This window comes from Acinonyx jubatus, chromosome C1 (assembly GCF_027475565.1).
Source record: "Acinonyx jubatus isolate Ajub_Pintada_27869175 chromosome C1, VMU_Ajub_asm_v1.0, whole genome shotgun sequence".
NCBI lineage: Eukaryota > Metazoa > Chordata > Mammalia > Carnivora > Felidae > Acinonyx > Acinonyx jubatus.
The window spans coordinates 153,283,281-153,310,598 of record NC_069381.1 but is presented as its reverse complement, the minus strand read 5'-3'; the positions used below and the strand labels follow the sequence as shown (position 1 = coordinate 153,310,598).

At 35.3% G+C, this 27,318-nt stretch overlaps 1 long non-coding RNA gene across 1 annotated transcript in view; it reads right to left on the bottom strand.

Moving 5' to 3' along the window:
• LOC128314053 (uncharacterized) overlaps positions 1–23,557 on the bottom strand; it is a 145,113-nt gene extending 121,556 nt beyond the window's left edge. The window contains exon 1 of the long non-coding RNA XR_008295411.1: positions 23,470–23,557. This is a non-coding gene — a long non-coding RNA (uncharacterized LOC128314053). The remainder of the gene's footprint in view (positions 1–23,469) is intronic.
• Between the last annotated feature and the right edge of the window lie 3,761 nt (positions 23,558–27,318).

The window sequence follows — 27,318 nt, the reverse complement described above, 5'->3', positions numbered from 1 at the left end:
GTGATGCTGCCTGTCTAAAGAGCACCTTGCAATAACAGAAATAAATCATAATGTAAATTATAATTTACATATAACATAAATCATAAAGAGTCCTCTGGACATGGTTAGTGGCATGGCTTACTAGTAGAGCAGCTGGAGCCTCATGACTCAGAAATCTCAGGTGAGGTTAGAGCGATGTGATAAAACTCAATTAATTATGGAGATTTTTTTAAATATGAAAGGATGTCTTTGAGCTCTTTTGAATAAAAAGTTTTATCATGCCCAATTCCACTTCCTTAGGTAATGTACTGTGATTAAAATAGAGCTTAGGGCTTTGTATTTCATATCTGTTCAGTATTGAGCCACTACCAGCCCTGAAATCCCAAGCAGAGCTCTATGACGGGAAAATTGAGTTGTAGTTGAATTTGTGAAGACATAGAAAAGAAACGTTATCCCTGTGATGAAAAAGGAAACTGTATATCCCTAGTATCTCCTCCTATACAATCTAAGGGCACGTGCCTTTCTGCTACTGCCCCTCACAACTCCTGCCCAAAGGTGACCTGGGTTCTCAGATCAGCGCGACCATCAGACAGCCCCATACTCCCAAAGTCACTCTCCAGACTCATTTTCCCCCTGTCTTATGGCCTTATTCTCTATTAAGGCTAGCTTGATGAATGAAAATATCACTCAACAAATCATCGTGATACTTCTTGGCAAAGCCTGGTTTCACTAGAGAGTGTTCCGAGGTGTAAATCTGCATACAGGAAATTCATTGGAAAGTGCTATTGAGATCGACAGCTGTGGGGGTGTAAAGACAACAAGACTGAGGTAAGGAAAAGGTTTGGCTGGGATGCGGTCACAACAGAGGCCTCAGCTGATGCCTTGGGGAGGTATGGCACTGAGATGGTCCCAAAGGGTTGCTTCAAATTGAGGCAAAAGGGCCAGCTTGTTATACACCCACATAAAATAGTCATTGTATTTAGACAGCCACAGGAAAAGGGGCATGCTATTAGGTGATGCAGCACTTTTGCACCCAGAACAAACATCAGGAGGGAATACTCAGCTGCCAGCCATCAGCAGTCAACATTACCAGCATCAGGGGAAAAAGATACTCTGTTCCTGAAGCAGGGGTTATATAAACTTCACAAGGGAGCATCTACTATGACCCCTTCCATAAATAACTTGTGTTTTAAGAGCCTAAAATGCCTTAACACAAGAACGCAAGAAAGCAAGTAATGCAGCCACTTCATGCTCTATTATAGTAGTTTGAGGTATGCAAGTTTCTCATACCATCCAGGTCAATGCTTCTAAACCTACCTTAGGGAGAGACCAGGGTTTTTTTCCCCCCTGTTATTTCAAATTTGTCATAAACAGATACATAGTCTTATCACACATGTCCAGAACACACCTTGCACCAGGGGAGTTGAACAGCATCTGAAATACACCCTATATAACTCTCCAACCAGATATGTACACTAATTGCAAACTTAAGTGTAAAGTTTGTAAAACTTTACATTTGTAAAACTTTACATTTTCGGATTTATCAGTGACTTGAACAATTTCACTGAGGAGCACTGGTTTTGTGTGCTATTCAGATGCACACTGCAGTTTGTGAAACCCTGTTTTAGGTAGTCACCTGGTTCTTGTCTTTAAAGGAGTCAAAAAACAATCTAAAGAACAAACAACAACTACCATAAAACTACAGCAATACCATCGATTACTGTTCTGCCTAGGAAAGTAGATATGTAAGATCTTTCTCATTTCTTACCTCGGTTTTAAGGCTCAAGTGAATTGAAATTCCCTTGCTTTTAAGTCCAAGCTTTTTTCTAGGTTATTTTAATCTCAATCTCTATCAGGAGAGGACATGTGTCAGTCAATGCCCCTGTTTCATGCAGGTAATATTCCTTTCGCTGCTTTTAAATTTTTAGTCCCTTTCATACTTACAGGACATTTCAGACCCACACTATGTTGTTTCTGAATCAAACACTGACAGAAAAGGTCTGTTTTCAAAGCTTATTCCTGCTGAATTTGAGTCAGTCTCCTGTCACAGTGTCACTCTAAAGTTTAAGCTGCTGTGAGTTCAAAAAATGTGAAAAAGAGAGCTAGACAGGATCCTTATATGTGTAGTGCAGCTCCTATCAGGTCTTCTGAATACCAGAACTGCTTTGACAATCCACTTGGACTTGAGCTGAGAGGCAATATTGTTCTTACATGCTGGGAAGCAGGTGCCTACTGTAGGCAGAACTTCTTATAAGGTACAGCTTTTACTTTTACCATTAGATTCTAAAAATAGTATGTCCTTTATCGACATTCTTCTACTGCCTCCTATCCACAAACACAAAGAAAATACAATTCCATTTCTGCTTTGAACTCTGATCATCATAATAACCAAAGCAGAGCTTCCATAATAACTAACTCAATGACCTTGGAAATATAACCTTCTAGATTAGGAAAAAAAGATTCCTGGAAATTCCCACCCTGTCAAAACCTAGACCGGGGGAATGGCTTCTGATGGAAAATAAGTAATATGTCCACCTTGATAACAAATAGTGATCCCCTAAATTGGGAGGGGAGTAGCAGTAGGCCTGCACTATATATGTAAGGTGGTTAAACATATTCTTATATCATGAACTAGTGATCATTATTATTGTGGCTTCTTAAACATTTAAATAGAATAGATTTTAATTTTTTTACATAACTTATTAACAGATTGGTTTCCATACAACACCCAGTGCTCATCCCAACAAGTGTCCATCAATGCCCATCACCCACTTTCCCCTCCCCCAACCCCATCAACCCTCAGTTTGTTCTCAGTATCCAAGAGTCTCTTATGGTTTGCCTCCCTCCCTCTCTGTAACTTTTCTTTCCCCCTTTCCCTCCCCCATGGTCTTCTGTTAAGTTTCTCAAAATCCACCTATGAGTGAAAACATATGGTATCTGTCTTTCTCTGACTCATTTCACTTAGCATAATACCTTCCAGTCCCATCCACATTGCTGCAAATGGCCAGATTTCATTCTTTCTCATTGCCAACTAGTATTCCATTCTATATATAAGCCACATCTTCTTCATACATTCATCAATTGATGGACACTTAGGCTCTTTCCACAATTTGGCTATTGTTGAAAGTGCTGCTATAAACATTGGGGTACATGTGCCCCTATGCATCAGCACTCCTGTATCCCTTGGGTAAATTCCTAGTAGTGCTATTGCTGGGTCATAGGGTAGTTCTATTTTTAATTTTTTGAGGAACCTCCACACTCTTTTCCAGAGCTACCGCACCAGTTTGCATTCCCACCAATAGCGCAAGAGGGTTCCCGTTGAACAGAATTTAATCTTGAAAAAAAAAAAAAGGTGTTACAAATCAACTAAAATAATTTGATTTCAAAAATTTGATCTCAAATTATATCATTATAATCACTGTACGAGCTTTTACCATGTGCCAATTACTATTCAAAGTGTTTAAAATTTAACTCATCTAAGCTTCCTAATAAACCTATGATATAGGTAGATATAGATACTATTAGCATATATATTATAAAACACGCATATATATCACATTAGAAAGAAGTGTTACTGAGAACGATATTGATTTCCTATTTAAAAAACTTAGATGATTAAGCTATTCAGCATTAAAATAAGAATTGCCTTATATAGAGGAAACTTGAAAGAAAAAGGAGTATCTTTTAAGCCAATGTCACAGTGTAAGATGCACTGATGGCATTTGCTATGGCTTCAGCACCAGCCAAACAGCAATATATGACGAATTTTGTTCAAATTCTACACATACACGGTCATAGGCTTTCTTTTTTAAATTTTTTGTACTGTTTATTTATTTTTGAGACAGAGCTAGAGACAGAGTGTAAGTGGGAGAGGGACAGAGAGAGAAGCAGACACAGAATCCGAAGCAGGCTCCAGGCTCTGAGCTGTTAGCACAGAGCCTGTTGTGGGACTTGAACTCACAAACAGTGAGATCATGACCTGAGCCAAAGTCAGATGCTTAGCCAACTGAGCCACCCAGGCTCCCCCAGTCTTAGGCTTTCTAAGGAAAAACATCTTTAAGTGGCATGCTGTGAGCTTCTCACTGTAACTTTCAGAAATGCTTGGAAAATTTTAGCAAACCAATGTTACGAGTTTTTTTTTTAAAGTTGATTAAAGAAATATTCACTTGAATTTCTAGAATACATAACCATACTATTGGAATTACTGATATAGATTTTTTCATTGCATATATAGACCAAGGTAAAAAATAACAGGTATCTGAAGTGTAGAGGAGAGAATATAATGACCCCTTTTTGACCTCTCCTTTCATTCTTCTCTCTTTGGTCTCCTCTTCTTCTGTCCTATATCTAAGTAATTCCTAATAAATCCACCTGTAAGAACTCAATTTCAGACTTTAGAGAGCAGTGTACAGCTTCATTCTATAGTGATCAAAAATAAGCAAGGTAGAGCTTCATTTTCAATCCACTTGACCTAATTTTTTTTCAGATTTATAGTATCAAAGTATTTCTGGAATCACACTCTGATGCTGAAACTCCAGGGCTGATACAGTTCTTTTTTCTTCTTATGCGTGCTCAGCACCATCTGAAGAAGCAGGGATCCTGATGTGCTTCCCTCAGGAACACCACAGTTACTGCAACTAACCTTATGGAGAAGCCTCAGATTCAAGAGTGAATTGAACTGAAGCACCATCCACTGGAAGGCGATTGAGTTATACCACTGCACAGAATTCTTTATCAGAAAAATATGATAAGACAAGGAATAAAAAAATCTAATTGCTTCTATATTTACTTCAAAGATTGCACCTGACACTCCTACTCATCTTTAGAAATGTGCAATAGAAAGGCAGTAAAACATAGCAGTGATTTTCAGACTGAAAACCACCTCTAGAAATGGATTTACTTGGCTATGTTGTTACATGTGGCTCTACTGGCTGAATGGATTTGCTGATTTAATTATGATTAAGTTTCCCTGATCAATCAATGGATGCTTATTAATCTTTGGGCTAGTCAAGGTACTCTGATGAATACAAAAGCCAATAAAATGGAACTATAATACCATTATTATTAGGTGCTAAATTACATGGTAGGTGTGTAAAGCACAAGAGAATAAAGAAATTATATATGTAATGATGAATTCATTGAGGAATTAGTATTTGGGTTAGTCCTTAGAAACAGGAGTTTATTAAACAAAGGTAAAGGGAAGAGAGAGGTATAAGAATATTGAACAAGTTACAGAATCAAATATTTGTGAACTAGAATCTAAACTTCTAATTCTAAAATCAGAATATTTTCATATTCTAAAATTTAAAAATTCTGAATCTCAAATTGGGAGTTATGCTCCCTCTAGCTGAAAAATATGAGAGACTGAGTTAAATAAAGTTTGTACATATCATGATGTCCATTTGAGACCCTTTAGAAAACTTTTATTAAACATCTACATTGTTATATATATATATGTATTTGAGCATGGCGTGTCCATGCATGTAGGGAGGGAGAGAAATTCATCTGAACATACCCATAGATAAATTGTTCTTAGAGCTAGAATAAAAACAAAGTAGACAGAAGTTTATATATGCTTGTATAAATTTTTTTACATACACGCACATATACACGTTTGTATATATAGAAACGTGTTTCAGGAAAAATAAAAAAAAAACCAGCAAACCTAAAACCCTGATAATGCCATTATTTTCGGGAAGAGATACTAGTAACCATAGGAATGGAATAATAGATTTCCAATTTTATACTCTTTTGCACTATTTGCTTTTGGTGATATGTTCATATATTGCTTTTATAATTAAAAACCTAGTATAAAATTAGATACTAACATTTTCACAATAACAAAAACATACAAAAATATGTTGATTTTAAAGATCACATGATATGCACTTTAAAGTATAAGTGGAAATCATTTTAAGTTAATTTCCTTGCAATTTGAAAATGATCCAGTCATCAGAGTTCCAAAATGATCTAGCTGAGAATCTTCCTCATCCCTGTTTAATTCTTCCTTCTCTGGGAACATTTGCCACATAGCTATGACTGATGGCAATGCAACTTCTACACTTCAGTAGGAAGGAATGATTTCCATTTGCTTTCTCTTATGATTATGAGCTCCTGGAGAGTTACAAACTGCAGAATGAAGGGGCAGTATTCTGTCTGACAGGAGTTAGTAGGAATAAGCTGTCATTCTTTAGAAAGAATTCAGTAAATATTTCTTTAAAGCAGCTTCTCCAATAACTTACACAGTGGTGGAAAGCAACATGATACCTCAACTTATTGCTACCCTTCAACCAAGTGACAATAAGTCTGACAGTTAAAGATAGGCCTCCCTGACTAGACCAGAGAATTAAAGAAATTGTTCATTGATTTCCTCTATTCTATTCTACAGAAGGCTTGAACTCCCTATTTATATATATCATCTGGAGGCCATTCAATGTGCAAAAGCATTTTGATAAATTTTAAGTTTATAAATATTACTTTACTTTCAAGTATCCTTTTCATTTTCTCCCTCCACCATAATACTGGACAATGTGAATATTTTCTTTGAGGTTAAAGCAAGTTATAAATTTATGGGACTGACCAGTGCCCAGAAATTGGGACATCTTTCATAAAAGTCAAACTCAAGGAGAGAGATCAACAAATTAAAATTGTGAAATATGACCTGAATGATGCAAATTATAATAAATTACAGTTGGACTTACATAAAAGGACAATATAAAGTATTTGAAAGGATGGCTCATTTTCCAAATTTTCATCAAAATAAAATAAAAGCCTGTAGACATTTAACTTCCTTCTCTTAATTACAAGGGACTGGAGTAAAAAACGTATAACATATTCTGTCATTCTGATCTGAGCAAATATAAGGAATTGATTCTCCTGCTTCTAATTATTGGTTGAAATAATTAACACTATACAGAAAACCATAGTAATTTACTTCACTACATACAGTCAGCATCATCCTACTTTTCAGATTTCACTTGTTTGGCAGGCTTTGTTTTTGGCAGCTTTGAGATCAGGGAAGAGAGTTAAAAGCATTTCAAACTGCCATACGATTGAATGAATTCTGTGCCAAAAAAAAATGACCAACTGTCTTAGTGCAACTTGTCCAAAGTTGCACTTGCAGAGAAAAATGTACTAATTCTGAAGAAGAAAAGTAATGGAAAAATGTAAGCAGTGAAGTTCCTTCACCAGTAATGCTACCTTCTGCAGTCAGCTATGTGTGCTTTGAAAATAAGTCATCAGTTTTTCTATTATCTCCAGGTGTTTTTTGCTATTAAATGAAGGACAAACCACAATTTATAAAACCATGTGATTCAGTTTTTCCTTTTTATTTTGAAGAACATAATTAAACATTCTTTAAAAATACTTATTGTACAACAAACTAATAATCTAATTTAAAAATGGACAGAAGATCTATTTGAATATGTTCCCAAAGAAGACATACAGATGGTCAACAGACACATGAAAAGATGCTTGACATTATTATACACCAGGGAAATTCAAATTAACACCACAATGAGATATCACCTTATACCTGTCAGAATGGCTAGAGTCCAAAATATATGAAATAACAAGTGTTGGTGAGGGGATGTGGAGAAAGAGAAACCCCCGTGTATTGTTGGTGGGAATGTAAATTGTGGCAGCACTGTGGAAAACCTTAAGGAGGTTCCTTAAATAATTAAAAGTAAAAAACTGTATGATCCAGTAAATCCACTATGAAGCATTTACCCAAAGAAAACAAAAATGTAAAATCAAAAAGATATATGTGCCCCTATGTTTACTACAGCAATATTCACAATCACCAAGATATTAAAACAACCCAAGTGTCTGACACACACATTAGAATATTACTCAGTCATAAAAAGGATGAGATTTTTGTCATTTGCAAGAACATGGGTGCACCTAGATGATATTATACAAAGTGAAATAAATCAAAGCAAGGCAAATGTCATATGACTTCACTTATATGTGGAATCTAAAAGAATAAAACAAATGAACAAACAAAAGCAGAAACAGACCCATAAATACAGAGAAAAAACTTACAGTTGCCAGAGAAAAGGATAATAGTTGGTATGGACAAAATTGGTGAAGGGAGGTGGGAGATACAGCTTCTAGATACAGAATGATTAAGTCATGGACATAAAAGGTGCAGCATAAGGAATATAGTCAATGATATTATAATAGGGCTGTATGGTGAAAGGTGGGAGCTACACTTGTGGTGAGCATAGAATACTGTATAGATTTATAGAATCATTATGTTGTACACCTGAAACTAATACAACATTGCATGTCAACTATATTTCAGTAAAAATAGTTACTGTTTTATAAATAATGCTGATCACTTAAAATTATCTATCAGATGCATGTTTCCAGGTAGAAGGCATTACAGCATATGAAACTGTGTTAAGTTCGTACATGTCAAAGGTTAACAAACTCTTCTGAAAATTCTCAAAGTAATGAGCCTAAACTTGAGCCAATTCAGCTCTATTTTACAACCATCCATCCACTTTTGCACTCATTGCAGTTATTCACACTACCCACAGAAAACCCACTCTTTAAAGAGTGATATTATATCTCTCTGGGTTTTTTTTTGTGACATAAACTTCAGAAAATCTGAACAATCCTTCTTTTTCCCTTAGATGAAAATTTAATTTGGGGGAACCTCAAATAATTCAAAAGTGGTCAAGTCAGTTTCACTCAAACTTTTAAAAGAAAGAAGAAAGGACACTTTTCACAGAGGCACAGAAAGATTTTGTTCAAAAGCACATTTGTATTTAATGTTATAAACAGTGCAGGGTAGAAGCAATAGTGTAACATAGTACAGGTTTCCTGATGTTATCTTTTGGATACATAAGTACTACTTTCCTGTTGATTTGAGAGATTTATAGATAGATACACTAATGACATAGACATTGATCAGTTAGTGGAGAAAAAGCCAGCTCAAATGAGTCAACTTGCATCCCAGACAGTTCAGTTTGTTTTTCTTTTTCTTTTTCTTTTTAAGCAATAGCAGTAAACAGATGCCCCTAGAAAGTTATTGGGAATTCATTTTCAGGTTTACAGATGAAAAATGGGCACGTCACTACATACCAGTGGTAAATACTGTAGTGTCCTTGCATTAAAATACAAAGATTACATTATGGACACAATGCAGGAACTCACTCTATAAGGTTAGAATAAGAAGGAGTGGCCTAGATCAACTAATCCATAATCTTCATTGCAGGATGAGGAAATCCCAGTCCTAGGAGGTAAAGGAAACTGCCCATGCCACCCAGAGGCAGTCAGTGCTAAACCTGGCCAGAGAGTAAGAATTTCTAATCATTGTACCATCCCTCTTTCCACTTCGTGTAATGCTAATAGCTGGTTTCCAAAGATTGAAAATGTCAAGGCACAAATACAACAGAAGTACACTTACGGCTTATGCAACAGATCTGGGTGGATGCACCCTGTCAGAGAAAGGTCTCTCATTAACAAAATTATTCTGGTACCTAGGCTGCCTACAGCTCTGAGGCTTTTTAATATACAGCTCCCAATGTTGCCTGGGAAAGTCGTCTTCGTAATTGGTTAGAGGAAGAAAGTAGCATGTAGGAGAACACTGGAGAGGAAAGTTTGGGGAAACAGAGAGAGAAAAGACCATCATTACTTTTGATAGCATTTTACTGGCTTGCACCTAGTCCCTTGACAACAAGAGAGGCTCAGGAATGTAGTTTATTTGCCTATAAGAAAAATAAAGCAAATTTTGGTGAATATCTAGTAGTCTTTAGTTCATGGTACATGACATTACTCTGCCTGGATAATTTATAAAAGCCATCTTACCACCTCTGAGTTCTTTAAATCAAAGAGATAACTGAATAAATAAACATCTAGTATTTAAATGTAAATAAACATCTAGTAATTTCTACCACTACATTTTGCTACTTTTTGGTACGTGGTCCTAATCTGTCAGAGTGTCTTAGTAAAGGCACTCTGCATCCCAGCACTGAAATCTCTGTCAAAATGATTTTGGGTGGATGCTCCATTGTCATCTTCTCCAATGGTCAAATCACTGGCGATATCACTAAGAGAGGTCTCTCCTGCATGCACAGTTTGGATGCAGGAGTTCACTCTCCTATTCTGTGCTGACCTTCACATCTATCTCTGCTTTCAGCTTAACACACAGGTGCTGGGAAGATGTTACGTCCACTTTAAAAATGAATTAACGATTTTATTCAGAGTGGACATCTATTTATTGTGTGTACATTTTACGAATGTGAAAATATACATTGGAGAATCATTTGATGCAGGATCACAGAGGCATTTCATTTGAAATTCAAAAATAAAAGCTTCTCTGTGAATGGATTTTTAAGTCATGTTTTACTTATTTATATAGTTTATATTTTATGTATTGATTTTTAAGTAAGCTCCATGCACAATGTGAGGCTTGAACTCACAACCCTGAGATTGAGAGTCGCATGCTCTACTGCCTGAGCCAGCCAGGCACCCCTGTGAATGGTCAATTTATGTAGACAAAATGGATAAACTCTTTAATTTTTATATATTAGGACACATACTTTAAAAACACATATATAATTTTCATATGTTATGGCTTTCATTCCATTCAGAAAACCAGGCCATTTCTTTTGTCTAGTAAAAAGATAGAAGACAAAGCAAAGAAATAAAGGCTTAGTTTTGAATTTTTAAATTCTAGAACAATTAAAAGCACTCAAATCCTAGGCAAAAGATTTGGAAGAACCACACACACTAAAAAAACGATTATCATGTGGAGAGTATAAATTAAATCCCCTATCTGAAGCAAGGGGAGGAGGAGGAAAAGGCACCATGGAGGTCCCTGAGGAGGGACTCTGGACTCTGCTCCCAGGTCAAGCACAAAAGAAAGGCTAAAGTGAAAAATACAGACAATAGTAAATAACTTGTCTATGCTTTTCATTTTAGTCTTTCTGTTTGGGGTCTTTCCTCGTTCTTTTAATTGGCTTTTTCTTATTAATCTGTAGTTCTTTTTTTCTTTCTTTCACTTTCATTGAGATATAATTGACAAACAGTATTGGATAAGTGTATAACACAGTAACTTGACTTACAGACATTGCAAAATGGATACCACTGTAAGTTTAATGTCTATTAACTCATATAGATGCCAAAAAATTTTTTCTTTCCCCTTGTGATGAAGACTTTTAGAATCTACCCTCTTAGCAACTTTTAAATATACCATACAGCAGTGTTAACTGTTAGCAAATTGTCATTTGTACATTATATCCCCACTTCTTATATAATAAATGGAAGTTTGTACCTTTAAACACCTTCATTCAGTATAGAATTTTTTATATGTTGTATGTATATTCTTAAAATATATTGTGTGTATACTTTTGTGTATATATACTTATATAGTTTGTGTATATAAATATATTTATTTATATATTGTATGTAATATATACATGTTATAGATTTTTATATATTTTGGATAAGATTCTTTGCAGATATTATGTATTGTGACTATTTTCCCCTATCTATAGCTGATCTCTTTACTCAAAATGTTGTCTTTTGATGAAAAGAGTCTCATAATTTTAATGAGGTACACTAATTTGTTTTTATTTTATTTTATTTTTATTTTGTGACCAGTGTTTTTTTCTATCCTGTTTAAGAAATAACTTATTTCAACATAATAAAGGCCAAATATGAAAAACCCACAGCTAACATCTTACTTAATGGTGAAAAACTGAGGGTTTTTCCCCTAAGATCAGTAATAAGACAAGGATGTCCACTCTCACCACTTTTATTCAACATAATACTGGAAGTCCCAGCAACATCAATCAGACAAGCAAAGGCATTCTCATTGGTAAGAAAGAAGGAAAACTTTCACTGTTTGTAGATGATATGATACTATATATATGGAAAACCCAAAGGATTTCACCAAAAAAAAAAAAAAATACTGGAACTGATAAATGAACTCAGTAAAGTAGAAAGATACAAAATCAATGTGCTGAAATCTGCTGCATTTCTATACACTAATAATTATCAGAAATAGAAATTAAGAAAACAATCCCATTTTCAACTGTACCAAAAATAATAAAAGACCTAGGAATAAACTTAACCAAGGAGGTGGAAAATCTATATGATGAAAACTAAAATATTGATGACAGAAACTGAAGAAAACACACATACATGGATTTGTTCATGGATTGGGAGAACAAATATTGTTAAAATGTCCATATTACCCAAAGCAATCTATGGAATTAATGCAATCCCTATCAAAATACCAATGCATTTTCACAGAACTCGAATAAATAATACTAAAATTTGTATGGAACCACAAAACATCCAAAAGAGTCAAAGCAATCTTGAAAAAGAATAACAAATCTGGAGGTCTCAATCCCAGATTTCAAGATATATATAAAGCTGCAGTATCAAAACAGTATGGCACTGACACAAAAACAGACACATAGATCAATGACACAGAATAAAGAGTCCAGAAATAAACTTAAAATTATATAATCAACTAATCTACTACAAAGGAGGCAAGAATATGCAATGGAAAAAGTCTCTTCTACAAATGGTGTTGAGAAAACTGGACATCTACAAGCAAAAGAATGAAACTGGACCACTTTCTAACACCAAACATAAGGGGATTAAAAGTATACTTATCCTAATGAGCACTGAGTAATGTGTAGAATTGTTGAATCACTACAATGTACACCTGAAACTGTAACACTGTATGATAAAAAGATATATACCTTCTTTTCTCAAGGTTATGAAGACATTTTCTTAAGTTTTCTTTTCCTTTTATTTAAGTAGGCTCCATACCAAATGTGGGGCTTGAACTCACGGCCCTGAGATCAAGAGTCATGTGCTCTACTGACTGAGCCAGCCAACCACACCTCTCTGTTTTTTAGAATGTTATTATCTTTCAAATAGTAGTTGATCTACTCAAATAAATTTTTGTATAGTGTGAGGAAAGGATTAATGTTTATTGTTTTCTAGGTAGATACTCACTTGACACTTTAGGGGTCTTTTTACCGTTAATAAAAAGAGCATTCCTTCTACACTGAATTGAGTCACTAAACCTCTGTGTAGCTGTGTGTATGGAAGTCCCCTTTTAGACTCTCTTGTTTTATTCTGCTTACACCAATATCATTTTAAATTACTGCAATTTTATAGGAAGTCTTGCAATTTAGCAGGGCAAGTCCTCTATCTCCTTTCTTTTTCTCTCCCTTCTCTCCCTCCTCCTTCAAGATTGTCTTAGCTATTCTACATATATTTCTGTATAAAAGTATTCCATGATAAATGTCCCCTTATTTCCCACCTAAAATTCCACATAAATTTTAGGCTAAACTTGCCAATTTCAACAAGAACCCTGTGATTTATTTTTTTTATGATTTCAGGAATAGAATTTAATGATTCATCACTTACATATAACACCCAGTGCTCATCCCAACAAGTGTCCTCCTTAATGCCCCTTTCCCATTTAGTCCATCTCTCCACCCATCATCCTGCCAGCAACCCTCAGTTTGTTCTCTGTATTTAAGTCTCTTATGGTTTGTCTCCCTCTTTTTTGTATTATTTTTGCTTTCCTTCCCTTATGTTTATCTATTTTGTATTATCTTAAATTCCACGTGAGTGAAATCATGTGATATTTGTCTTATTCGGACTTATTTCACTTAGCATAATACACACTAGTTCCATCCATGTTTTTGCAAATGGCAAGATTTCATTCTTTTTGATCGCTGAGTAATAATCCATATTGTGTGTGTGTGTGTGTGTGTACACATCACATCTTCTTTATCCATTCATCAGTCAATGGACATTTGGGCTCTTTCCATACTTTGACTATTGTCAATAGTGCTGCTATAAACATTGGGTGCATGTACCCCTTCGAATCAGCACTCCTGTATCCTTTGGATAAATACTTAGTAGTGTAATTACTGGGTCATAGGGTAGCTCTATTTTTTAATTTTTTGAGGAACCTCCATACTGTTTTCCAGAGTGACTGCACCATTTTGCATTCCCACCAGCAGTGCAAAAGGAGAACCCTGTGATTCTGATTGCAATCACACCTTCTCCTGAAACCCGAAGTCTGGTAAGTCTGCTCTTCTGTCTTGAAGGACAAATTGAGTCCCTATCTGAGGTAGGACACTCTTTCAAATGGGACTTTGTTTCTTAAGCACCAGGAAACAATGAGAAATAGGGCTCTGCAATTAAGGAGCTCTGAGTACAGGGCCCCCTGATGTCCCAAGGAAGAATCTGGCTCTGATCTGGGGACTCCAAATTTCCAACTGTCATGCGAGCTCCATTTAACTCCCAAATCTCACAGGTCTCTCCTTCTTTCCAGTAGAGTCTCTTGAAGCACAAACTTTAGTCTATACCCAGATCTGACAAATAGCCACAGGGTAGAAAATGGCCAGCAATCATCTGCTCACCTCAGAAAGACTCTTTCAGAATTAGAGATCATCATTTTTCCCACAACACTCATATTTTTAAAAAGTATTTTTGTGATATACCTAGACTTTTTTACTTTTACAGCAGGAACACTGGCTTGATGAAATCTACTTCTTTCAAGTAAAAAATGGATGATCATTTCTATATGTATTCTTCTCTTTAATTTTATTTTAGAGACAGAGAGAGAGCACATGAGCCGGGGGGGGGGGGGGCAGAGAGAGAGAGGGAGGGAGAGAGGGAAGGAGGGAGGGAGACAGAGAGAGAATCCCAAGCAGACTCCACGCTCAGTGCAGAGCCTGATGCAGACCCTGGGATCTGCATCCCAAGACCCTGGGATCATGACCTGAGCCAAAATCAAGAGTTGGTCATTCAACCATCTGAATCACCCAGGTCCCCCTCTATGTGTATTTTTGTGGAAAATATACTATCTTGAAAAATATCCCTGTTTTATCCTCATTTCCCACCCCTATACATATGACATTAGGTTAATTTACCTCACTGGGAAAGGAAAACAGCTCCCTCAGCCACCAGGAACACCTAACATTATATAAATAATAAACTGTGGGTAAGAAGATACTTCAAATTGATTTAAAGCATGTTTTTGATCCCCAACTGAGAAAGATATTTGAGATAGAAATTGAGTTATAGAAAAGAATAAAATTATATTTCTTGTTAACTTGAAATTTTTGGAATATAGGTACTTATTACTTAAAATTTTGGGACCAATTTGAGTCAAATTTTAAAACAAAAACTTTGAAAATCTGTCAGAACTGTATTTCTTCCTTTTAAGAGAAGTTGCCCTTAGAAAGCTCTTTCAGAGATTTAGATGAATAGGGGACAGAGCATCAGCTATATACAAATAAATATTTGCATATACTTACATAATTTATGGATCAGATTATGATTCTATTACTGAGAATATATGAGAATAACACATAGCAAAACTCAATTAGCTAATAAGCATGCTCCAGGCACAACAAAAATAAATAATAAAGTGAGGACCCTACATGAGTTAGGTTGAGGCCAATCTCTGGGTGAGAAACAGATGATCATGCTTTGAACCCATACTCCTGACTCTCAAGTGTAGCCTCAATATTTCTCATAAAAATTTACCTATACTTCAGAAGTCTGATTTATATAGTGCCCAGCTAGACATATGAGAAATAAAGAGGTATTTTATAGAACTCACAGAATAATGTTTAATAAATATTAAAGGGCCTAGTAGACCTTAGACATTGTTCTATTTAATCTTTGAAAAATGAGAACAGTATTTAATGTTTAGGCCCTGATATAGCTGGTTCATAGGTTGAATTAAGAGACTAGAGAAACATACATGAGAGACAAAATTATAATTTAACACTATGCCAAAGCAGTACATGATATTGATAGTTGAAATTTTTATTATTCCTTTGTACTATCAGAATATTACTAGAAGACTATGGCTATACTGGCTTTCATCTCCTGGAAACCATAGCCATTATGAGGGCTCTGTTTTCCCAATAATTTTGTGGTAAATTATCAAGGTAAATATCTACATAGGCTTATCATAGAAAATGGTGAGTTTAAGTAGATTCTCTTGAATCTACTGTTTTATGTGTGGGTGTGTTTATGCTCTTAAAATCATTTCCAGAGGTTCTAAGTCATTTAATTTTTTTTCCTTCTTATTATTTTTTAGGTCCATTTCATTGGTGAGCAGGTCTGTGGAGCACCTCAATCTGTCATGTTGCAAGTGAAACTCTGAACATCCTCTATTTTTTAACACTTATTAACTTTGGGCTCTTCTTAATTTAGAAAAAAAAAAGGATATTGTGGAGCCCATTTCTTCACTTACTACAAGCAAAGGAACTAAAGATTAATATTTCCTATTGAATGGAGATATTTTTTGGTCATTTTCCAGTAGTAGCAGTTCTTTCTCTAGATAAATGTACTTTATGTTTCCATTCTTGGCTTTAGCTCAGGACACAGCTGATAAAGCAATGGTGATAAGGCAGTCAGTGAAAGCCAACACTCTATGCTTCCCCTTGATTCATAATTTTTTAAGTAACAAAATAAAATTTCCCTGGAATAATTTCTATTTTACACATCAGGCACATCAAGACATGTTGTCAATTCCCATTTTTTAATTACTTGTCTAATTGGTTTTCATTTTAAATCCTACCATAAACCTCCTTCATGCCACCTGCTTATTCACAGTAGAATGGGAAGGGAGTGGAGAGTACAACGGAACAAGAAGAAATTATGACTCAAATAAGTTCTTTTTAATTTTAGGCACTCAAGAATATGCTGCATACAACAATGCTGCCTTCACTACTGGAGGGCATGAAATCGTGTAATCAATAGATAGCGTGAGCTCTTTGTTATCTACATCAGTTTGTGTTTTACATATGAAATTCTAGACCCACAGGCACCAAACTTGCCCAATTTAAGTGTCTCTGATATGCTCAAATACCATAGGTTCTATAGGATCTAGTCTACTTTGTAAACTAAGGACTTGGGATACACTTTTCTAAATCAGAATTCCACACAGTGTGATTTTCTCTCTACTTGTCACAGAATACCCAGAAGTATCTATTTAAAATGCCAATTCTAGTTTCTAATCAAGTCACTATCTTTAGAGACTAAGAACAAGTCACTATCTTTAGAGACTAATGATGCATTTTTAACAAGCCCTCTAAGTGATTTCAATGCACACTAAAGTTTGAGAGCCAGTCACTCTGTACTGGCTATTTTATGTGAGGGGCTCACTGACATGCTTTGCTGGAGGAGCCAATGCTGCATGACAGAAAGAATGTTGGGATTTACATTAGGAAAGGATGCTCCGCCACTCAGGATCTGATGACCTCCGAGTAGCTTATTCTTTCTGAGCACTGTATCTTCACTTATAAATGGGAGCATCTCAGTTAACTACTTTTTTTTTTAAGTTTCACTTATTTATTTTTGAGAGAGTGAGCGAGAGAAGGGTAGAGAAAGAGAGAGGACAGAGACAGACAAAGAATCCCAAGTAGGCTCCATGCCACCAGCCCAGACCCAACAAGGGCTCCGTCTCACAAACTGTGTGGTCATGATCTGAGCTGAAATCAAGAGTTGGATGCTCAACCAAATGAGTCACTCAGGCAACCCTATCAGTTCACTGCTTAGGCTAATGTAGATATCAGGCAATATAGATCAATTAGGTAAAACCACTTTGCAAAATGGGGCACTCTTTACGAACAAAGGAAAACTAAGGTAGAGGTTTTTGTTGTTGTTGTTTTAATCTTTTATTTAAACCCAGTTAATGTATAGTGCAGTATTAGATTCTAGTGTACAATATAGTGATTCAACACTTCCATACAATACCCGGTGCTCATCACAACAAGTGTACTCCTTAATCCCCATCACTTATTTCACCCATTTTCCCGACCCATGTCCCTTCTGGTGATCATCAGTTTGCTCTCTATAGTTAAGAGTCTGATTCCTGGTTTGCCTCTCTCTCTCTCTTTCTTTCCATTGCACATTTGTTTTGTTTCTTAAATTCCACACATGAGTGAAATCATATGGTAGTTGTCTTTCTCTGGCTTATTTCACATAGCATCATACTCTCTAGCTCCATCCATGTCATTGAGAATGGCAAGATTTTGTTCTTTTTATGGCTGAGTAATATTCTGTTGTGTATATACACCACATCTTCTTTATCTGCTCATCAACCGATGGACGCTTGGGCTGTTTCCAAAATTTGGCTATTGTAGATAATGTTGCTTTAAACACTGAGGTGCATGCGCACCCCTTTCTGTATTTTTTGGGTAAATACCTAGCAGCATGATTGCTAGATCATAGGGTAGTTCTGATTTTAACTTTTTGAGGAAACTCCATACTGTTTTCCAGACTGGCTGCACCAGTTTACATTCCCACCAAAAGTGTAAGAAGGTTCCACTTTCTCCACATACATAAAGATTTTCTTTTATCTTCACGATGACTAAGATCTATTTTACAAATGTTACTAGTACGGAAAGCAAAAAATATATATTTTAGAAAATTATAGTTACAGAAGGAAAAGGATGTATGAGAAAGCCTGTTTTTAGTTCAACAAGTGATTCAGAAGCTTGAAAATGTTGTACATACATCAAAATATATCCAAAGCTTACATTTTGATAGGCACCTTAAATAAATTTGGTGAGTCAGAATAAATTATGGGTGCCATGCAATGATTAATAATGAGGATATTAATTATATTCTTGTATTTTGGTACCTACATTTAGTCCCCAAAGAATAGAATGACTGTCACAGCTAACCATATTTATCAAAGTGACACCAAAGTCACAATGTATGGATTTACTTTTCACCTACTGAAACTTACAGACTTTGATTAAGTCATGTGATAATACATGCAGGACATCCTGGAACTACTGTATATCAAAAGGACAACTCTGCGAACAGCTTCCCCTTGAAATGTCTGCAAGTGACCAAATTCCAGAGAGCATATGTCTGAGAATGGCACCAATGACATACTGTTAATGGATGAATCACTTATCTGCCAAAAGTCCTCCACCTCTTTACTAACATTCTCTTGCTATGCGAAGTCACTGATTATTTCTATTCAAGGATAAAGGGACATTTACATTAGCTAGAGTTTTCCATATACAACATCTAAAGCCCAGGTTAAGAACAATCAATCTAGAAATTTACAGGGAAAACCATCATCATGACCATAATGTTGGGCGGGAGGTGGGGGGGTCGGCGGGGGTGAGGTGGGCCTGGTGTGTATTTTTAGTAATATAGCTAGAACAAATGTGTCAAGTTTCATGCAACCATAATCTTGTTTCTCCTACGTATATTTCTTGATGCATCTAATTTAATCACATTGATGTGAATATGACATTTAAAATAGAATTATAGTTAGAAAGAGACCATTGAAATAATTACCTAAAAGAATCAAACTCAAATCTCTGTAGAAATATCAGCTAAGGAGCGACGTTGAGCATCTTTTCATGTGCCTGTTGGCCATCCAGATGTCTTCTTTAGAGAAGTGTCTATTCATGTTTTCTGCCCATTTCTTCACTGGGTTATTTGTTTTTTTGGGTGTGGAGTCTGGTGAGCTCTTTATAGATTTTGGATACCAGCCCTTTGTCCGATATGTCATCAGGGAAATACAAATCAAAACCACACTCAGATATCACCTCATGCCAGTCAGAGTGGCCAAAATGAACAAGTCAGGAGACCATGAATGCTGGAGAGGATGTGGAGAAATGGGAACCCTCTTGCACTGTTGGTGGGAATGCAAACTGGTGCAGCCACTCTGGAAAACAGTGTGGAGGTTCCTCAAAAAATTAAACATAGACCTACCCTATGACCCAGCAATAGCACTGCTAGGAATTTACCCAAGGGATACAGGAGTGCTGATGCATAGGGACACTTGTACCCCAATGTTTATAGCAGCACTCTCAACAATAGCCAAATTATGGAAAGAGCCTAAATGTCCATCAACTGATGAATGGATAAAGAAATTGTGGTTTATATACACAATGGAGTACTACGTGGCAATGAGAAAGAATGAAATATGGCCCTTTGTAGCAACATGGATGGAACTGGAGAGTGTTATGCTAAGTGAAATAAGCCATACAGAGAAAGACAGATACCATATGTGTTCACTCTTATGTGGATCCTGAGAAACATAACAGAAACCCATGGGGGAGGGGAAGGAAAAAAAAAAAAAAGGAGGTTAGAGTGCGAGAGAGCCAAAGCATAAGAGACTCTTAAAAACTGAGAACAAACTGAGGGTTGATGAGGGTTGAGCGTGATGGATATTGAAGAGGGCACCTTTTGGGATGAGCACTGGGTGTTGTATGGAAACCAATTTGACAATAAACTTCATATATTGAAAAAAAAAGAAATATCAGCTAAGGTAAGTAGATAACAGACTGATGGTTTCTGCACAGAAACATCTGGATTCACATGCAAGAGAAACAGATTCTTTTTTTCCCTCTCAACTCTGATTCAACCCATCCTCTCATTTCTGAGTGAGGAAGAAAACAGACCCATAAAAGTCATACGGCTTTTTGGTAGCAGGGCCCAAATTACAAATGCATTCAGTTTGGGTTTGATTTATAATCAAAGCTAAGCCCATGTTAACACACCTGTGATAATTTATATATTTCCTAATCCAAATTTGCAAGCGAGAAGATTTATACATTTTATTTTAAAGCATCCAATTTATGACTTTCATTCATTTAGATGTCTTGGCAGCATAATTCTGAATATCCTAAAGTTCTCTGAATGCTTTATTTACATCAGTAATTTATATAATACTTAATTTTTTCTTATTTTAACTGTGCTTCTCATGACATACTATATTTTATGTCTGTAACTACATTCCCTAATAATAAGTATATATCTACATACTTGCATAGACACTTAAATTGTTTTCTGATAACATCTAGGACCTAAGTGGCCAATGGATAAATTTTATACACAGCCTACTTTTCTACAAGGTTAGCCAGTGAATTTATTTCTTCAGCATCGTGATACTAAAAGGATTATTAACCAACTAAATTGTGAGATTTTATTTAAATGAGTTCTTGAACAGCAAGTAGGAATCCAGATGGCCGGTATATTTAATAGGCAATATGGGAAAAGAAAGTAGGTGGGATAGCTACCTCAAAAAAATATTAAACAACATTTAAAGCTTTTTGACGTACTGGTAATACTGCTTGGATATTGCAAAATGCTTTTATATGTTAAATACCACTAGCAAATGAGTAAAACTCATAAGCATATGTTCTTACCTTTAAACAGGGGACATAACACACATAAATGCAAGGTTCTAAATAAATTACAAATTTATATCCAGATGTTATAAGGGTAGATCAAAATATGTTCTCAAAAAGCTAATAGCCAGCTCATTAAGGACACAGTCACCTTCTGCTCTTCTATTAGTTTTATTGTTAGTGAACACCACAGAACACAGATATTGTGGAGAAAGCAGACACAAGGTAAAGAGGAAAATTTTAAATGGAAAGGAAAGTGGGTAATTTGAGAACTTACTCCCAATGACGTCAATCTATGTATTAGATATCAAAAAGTAAAAATGTACATTTATTAAACCATGACCAAAGCCAGTATTTTATAAAGAGGTTGAAATATCTTCTTTTCAGAAACATTTATTGCAGTTGATATTTAGTCCTTAATATTCATGTTTATTTAAAGTACACATGCCTTTTAAAAGTTTATATTTCTAGAGAAGAATTAATAGATCTTCATGAGTAATGAAATAAAGGGAAGAAAGGAGAAGGAGATGTTGATTTCATGGAGTGTCAGTGCCAATGGAAATGCTGGGTCAGTGGCTAGAATTCAAGAATAATTTGGAGGGAAGCTATGGCTAGAGGTTGCTACTACTCTGAAAATGAAAGTTAAGACAATGGAGGTAAACAGGTAACTAAGGAAGAAAATGTACAAAGAAAGGAGAACTAAAGCTCTATCTTTGTCTAAGTTTTGGACTCAGAATAGAGGACCTGGAAAATGAGAAAGAATCATGGCACTAAGAGTCAAGAAAATTAGCAGGATAATGCTGTTTTATCAAAGCCACAAAATAGTTTGATTTAAAGAGGAGCTAGAGATGCAAACAGGATGAACTACTCATACTCCTGAATGGCAGTTTCCTCACCTACTGAGATAGACGACAGAAATGTCCACAAGTTGCTTCCAGCTCCAAGTAAAATTCTGTCAGTTGGCAATTAGATGGTTGTCTGCTTTAGAGCAATTTCAGGGGACTGAGGGAAATGAAATACAGACTTCAAGGACTTATTTATTATTTTTAATTTTAATTTTTTTTGCAAATAGCAAAAAATATATTTGTATTTTTAATCTTTTTTTAAAGTTTCAAATTTTTGTTTAAATTCTAGTTATTTAACATAGAACATAGTATTAGTTTAAGGAATAGAATTTAGTGATTCATCACTTACATATACTACCCAGTGCTCATCACAAGTGTCCTCCTTAATGCCCATCACCCATTTAACCCATCCCCCTGCCCACCTCCCCTCCAGAAACCCTCAGATTGTTCTCTACAGTTAGGAGTCTCTTTCAAGGGCTTATTTAAAAAGTGGGTGGTTGGGCAATGGTTAATCTCTGACAGAATCAACTTTGCCAAAGACTTTAAAATATTCTTGGCATATAAAATGTTACAAATATTTGCAGATACTTAATCTGCAGACCTGGCTATTCCAGATATAATTATAGCTATCTTTTTATTTAAAAAAAGTTTTTATCCTTAGAGAAAACTTTAAGGATAAAGTGTTACTATTAATCATTAAGACATACCTGAAACCAGTTTTGAACTTAATATTAACTGGGAAAGGCCAGTGAAGACATAAAGAATGAGCTAAAACTTTAGCAACAAAATCATCCATGTTAAGTAGGAAAAGGCACAATCACATCTTTCTAGGCAAGAAAGCCCTACCTCTGCTTTCAGTAGATGGTGACCACACTTACAATTTAAAACAGAAATACTTAAATACCAACTAACAGAAGGTATTTGGGGTAATACTAATAAAAGGACAGTATTACTTGTGCCAAACTATTAAGAGAGATAAAGAAGAAATGAACCCACCAAGAAGATGTAACATTTATGAACTTGCATGCACTAATAAGTTTCCCAGAAAGAGATAAAACCATACACTGATCAAATAACAAAGAAGAAAAAAAAAACTATACTGACAGTGGGTGAATGTAACATACTTGTATCAGAAACTGATAAATACTCAAACTTAATACACATATAAGTGTACAAGAACAATGAATTGATTATATGTGAGATATGCTCATATATCTATATGTACAGAACCCTATATCTTAACGAGAGAAAATATGTATTTTAAGACATATGGAGTAGAACATATGGAAATTTTATCAGGTTCTTGGTCTCAAAAGAATTTTTTTAAAAAATTCTCATGTTTGACTCCATTCTGAAACTAAATGAAATATAATTTCCTTACAGTTACATGTATTTATGTGACTGAGTTCTTGCAAATAAAATGGAGTACAAGTAATGAGTTCAACTTCTGTATCCCTTGTTATAAAGGAGTTATTTACCTTACATTCACCTTCTTTCTTCTTTCCCAGAAGGTGGACTTCAAATAGAAATCGACTAGCTTTCACTCTGCAGACAGGGAAAGCACCTAGGAGAGAGGAGAACAACTAAGAAGGAAGAAGCTTGGTTACCTGAACAACCTTATGGAGCAGAGCTGTCCTACTGGCCTGGACCAGGCAGACTATTAGGTAAGAAATGCATTCTATGCTATTGAAGTCACTCTATCTCTGTTACAGCAACTTAGAATTGATGCCAAAAATATGTTTCAAAGGATTTAACATCTCTGGGAAGCTGTAGATCCTTTCCAGTTAATTCAGAGATGTCTATGTAGGATTTCAACCACATTGGTATTATAAAAGAGCCCATACTCTCTCATTAATGCATGCACTCCATTGCCAACAAGTTGATGTGAGGACTATCTACATCCTTTTATGCACACTACATTGTTCTCTATTTGCAGCTCTTCCACGATTCAAGATAGCACTCAAATGTATAATGAGAAAACCGTTGTTTCAAACAAAGGCTAACATTTTGCCAATCATAAAAATTATGTGTATATAACAATAAAACTGCCAAAAGGATCATAGATTCTACAAAGCATTTAAATTAGTAGAGAGTTTTGTGCATTTCTACATTAAATAGATTAAGGTTAAGAGTTTTCTTGAGTAGAGAGATAATGAACTTCAACATAGGCTTATAAAAAAATATTGGCTACAGTCATGGCAGTGTAATGTACAGCATGGTGACTATAGTTAATAGCATATTTGAAAGTTGCTATAACAGTGTATCTTAAAAGTCCTCATCACAAGAAAAAAAATTTGTAACTGTATATGGTGACAGAGGTTACCTAGACTTCTTCTGATCATTTTTCAATATTTACAAATATTGAATCATTATGTTGTACACTTGAAGCTAATACAATATTATATGCCAACTATACCTCAATTTAAAAAAAGGGCTGAATACACACTTTGGCAAGTATGTGTTGGCTTTTGAGCATCAACTATGTGTTTGGCAGTGTGCTTTGTATCATATGCTTGAATCGAAATAATAATATCCGTGTTTAATTGATTTTGTTTTTCATTTTATCTTTAAACAAAAAAGTCCCTCCGAAGAAATTATTGTTACATATATTTATCAGATGAGAATACTCTGACATAAGGCGGTTAAAACATTGGTTAGAAGTCACAATTGTGGAGTAGCTGTGTAATATGAACAAAGATCTCTCAAACCACTAGAATGTTTTATCAAGAAATTGAAATACCCCTGAAGACTACAAATAATCTTTGTAAATTTTCAAACATTTTTTTCTTGTATAAAAATTATGACAAAGATTTTATTTGTCTAAGTACTGGGGTTTAGATATCCCACTTGTGAGAAACTTATAATGCTTGAGTTGACTTCCCGGTTCTGCTGTAGACTAGCTCTGTGACCTGGAGCATATTTTCTTATATATAAAATAGAAATATTAATTTTTAGTGGAATTAACTAAAATACAGACAAGTAAGCATTTATTTCATTTTACTTAATGTAAATTTGAAACATATAAACAGAATTATCAATCTTTCAGTAATTCAAATATTTGTAAATTTATCATTCATCAAATATTAATCAAATGTTGAATTTAATAATTAGGAAATATTTAACAATGTATTTTTGGTGACATTTTGGCAAGCACTTTTTATTACATTAAGTCAAAAAATTATAATCTACTTATCAATATGTTAGCCCTTTCCTTTTTTACCTATGCAATTACCACATTCCTTTTCCCTGACCCCTTTAAAAGAAATATTTCTGATGAATGGATAAAGAAGATATGGTTTATATGCACATGGAATACTACTTGGAAATGAGAAAGAATGAAATCTGGCCATTTGCAGCAACATGGACGGAACTGGAAGGTATTATGCTAAGTGAAATATGTCAGTCAGAGAAAGACAGATACCATATATTTCCATTCATAGGTGGATCTTGAGAAACTTAACAGAAGACCATGGGGGAGGGGAAGGGGAAAAAAAAGTTACAGAGCGTGAGGGAGGGAGGCAAACCATAAGAGACTCTTGGATACTGAGAACAAACTGAGGGTTGATGGGGGTGGGGAAGAGGGGAAAGTGGCTAATGGGCAGTGAGGAGGGCACTTGTTGGGATGAGCACTGGGTGTTGTATGGAAAACAATTTGACAATAAATTATATTTTAAAAAATGAAAAGAAAAAAGAAATATTTCTTTTTAAATATATGTAGAGCATTCAGGAAAAATCTGTCATAAAATTACTTGTCAAATAATGTTATATTTCAAAATGGTGGTGCAAGGCACACTGATAAATAAAAGACAAGGAAAGGATTAATTATCCACAAGAAGCTTGCAACCTTTTATGGGAAGAATAAAGTGATATAGCATAAATAATATATATACGAGAACTATGAAATTTGGAAGCAGAGTATATAAAACAAATATAAATTCAGAGAAAGAGGTGATTAATGGAGGTTGGAGGTCTTCTCTGAACCAGGGAAGACATGAGGAATTGGCTCATCGCCATCTGATTTATTATGCCTATTGAAGTGTTCCTTTAGAAGAGACTGGCATTATCTACTTGTGTTGTAAGACCAGCATTTAGTACTCCAAACCACATTTCAAAATAATCAGCATATAATATAAACTTCATAGGACCTATATTTTGGCCTTATGTCCTACTTTATTATGGATTTGAAATTCTTCCCAAATAAATTATTCTATTACTATATTATGTACCAGTCAAAGTCAAGGTAGGAAAACAGAAACCAAAGTAGTTATTTTTTTAAAAAAATGTTACACATAGAATTAGTGAAGCTGATATTAAAAAGTCAAGGGGACAAAAAATACTGAGATGAAAAGAGGTAATAGTTGCAAGAAGTAGCTAATATAATTAAGGCTCAGAGACCAAAGGGAAGAGGTAGATAATCAGAAGGTAGCAGTTTGGAGGAACTAGAACCAAAGATCTAGAACCAAAGCCTCTGAGGAGCACACACTGTAGGGCTAATGTTACTATCTCTGGAGGCTGAAAGAGGACCCTTGTGCAGCTAGACCCAGACTCTGAGGGAGGGAGGCCAGCTGGTTGATGCTGGCTTTGCTGCCAAGGCTGCTTCTGAGAGTAAAGAAGCTGAGAACGAGAACCAACTGCGGTTGCCCAAGGTGAAGGGCAATGCTGGAGCAATGCTAACAAAACAGCACTCCAAAAAGAAGGGGAAATCCCTCTCTCCCTTCCTATCTTCTGCACTCACTCCAGTGTCCCTGCTGACAGAACCTAAAAGGGAACCAGCTGGCAAAGAAAGCATGTGGTTGGCAGAGTACCAGCCTCGGCATCCAAATGCCAAGTTTGGAGGGTGAGCTCATAGCTGAGAAACAACTTAATAAAAGTAACATAGTTATGTTCTAAGATGATGAATAAAATGTAAAAATTTCATAATAAATCTACCGTTTTACTCTGAAACTGAAATCCTTTCCACATATTTTTATTGTACTGCACTTAGCTTTTATTATTGCTAAGTGTGTATCTCTCAGTGGGAAAGAGAGAAAAAAATTTTGAAAGGTGAGTGAATGTAATATAATAAGCACCAACTATTTAAAGACTATCACTGAAGGGAAGAAAATATTTTACTTTCACTACGATTGTGTTTAGTGCAAGCAAAATTTTAACAGACAAATTAATGTAGATGAGAAGGAATCAGAGACTAAAGGGTATCTGTATGTGTGCTAATGAATCACTACCACACACCAAACGAGAAAGAGAGACTAAGAGAAGACTAAGTGGTGAATGACGATACTAATGAGCGGCAGCTGTGTAACATTTTTCATGATTTTCCTGCTTTTGTA